The sequence below is a fragment of the Mus caroli genome, chromosome 17 (genome assembly GCF_900094665.2).
Source record: "Mus caroli chromosome 17, CAROLI_EIJ_v1.1, whole genome shotgun sequence".
Lineage (NCBI taxonomy): Eukaryota > Metazoa > Chordata > Mammalia > Rodentia > Muridae > Mus > Mus caroli.
In genome coordinates this window covers 11,151,640-11,152,910 of record NC_034586.1, presented here as the reverse complement: position 1 = coordinate 11,152,910, position 1,271 = coordinate 11,151,640, and positions in this window count along the sequence as shown.

The following is a 1,271-nucleotide window of genomic DNA, read 5'->3' as shown; positions in this document are numbered from 1 at the left end:
CCAGGCTGGCCTCGAACTCAGAAATCCGCCTGCCTCTGCCTCCCAAGTGCTGGGATTAAAGGCGCCCTGCTACAAATTCTCAGTTTCAAGTGAGATAAGTTAGAAAAACAAACGAACAACCCCTCCTCAAAAACAAAGCAAACAAAAACAAACTGTTAGGAGCCACCCTGTTTGAATGTTAGCTGCCTTGCCAGCCATAAGTGCTTACTTACAAAGTCTTAGTAACCTTAGTGGAAAAGTATTAGCTTAGTTGAGATTTCTGTGGGAAAAAGTTGAGGCCTCTATGGGAAAGTACTACATAGAGTTCTGTTCCTCCTGCTGAACTTTTTACCTAGCCAATATCCTGCTTTTGGGAACAGGTGCGTTCCCCCAGAAACAAAGCGATTCTGTGTCATCCCCCTACCCATACTCTGCTTCTGTGGGCATAAAACCTGCCTGGGAATAATAAAAATATGACAGCTTGATCAGTCAGACTTGCTGTCCGTCCTTTTGTTTCTCACCTTTCATTCTCTCCCCAGGTGGTTCCCCAGACCCTGTTCGACTGTCCGTGGGCCAGGACACAAACAAACAATAGACAAACAAACAAAACAGAAGAAGGTTCCTTGGGTACTCAAGGACATCTCTCAGTTCTTTCTCCCACAAATCCCCTCTGTGTTTTCTGTTTTTATTTTACTTAGTTAGTTAGCTTCATGGTCTGATAAAATTTGTCTCCATACAAATCTGAAGCCCAACTATTTCATTAATACCCCATTAATCACTTGAAGAGAGAAAATCAGGAGGACCTTATAGAACTCATATTCTGAGTTCAGGTCTTTGTGGAATTTCAGTCCCTGGAAAGGTATAATTCTGAGGTCACTACAGTGAATAAAGTATTAGTGACTCATAGCCAGGCATGGTGATGCATACCTTTAAACCCAGCACTTAGGAGACATAAGTAGATAGATTTCTATGAATTCAAGGTAAGCCTGCCTGTACTACATAGTGAATGTCTAGGACATCCAGAGCTACACAGAGAGAACCTATCTTAAAACAAAAAAAGTATTAAAGAATTAAGTCTAGGATCCACGGAGAACTATTTGAGATTTGAAGCATAATTGGGTGTCTTAGTTATGGTTTCTGTGTGATGAGACACCATGACTGTGATGGTTTGTATATCCTTGGACCAGGGAGTGACACCATCTGAAGGTGTGGCCTTGTTGGAATAGGTGTGACCTGGTTGGAATGGGTGTGTCACTGTGGGTGTGGGTATAAGATCCTCACCCTAGTTGCCT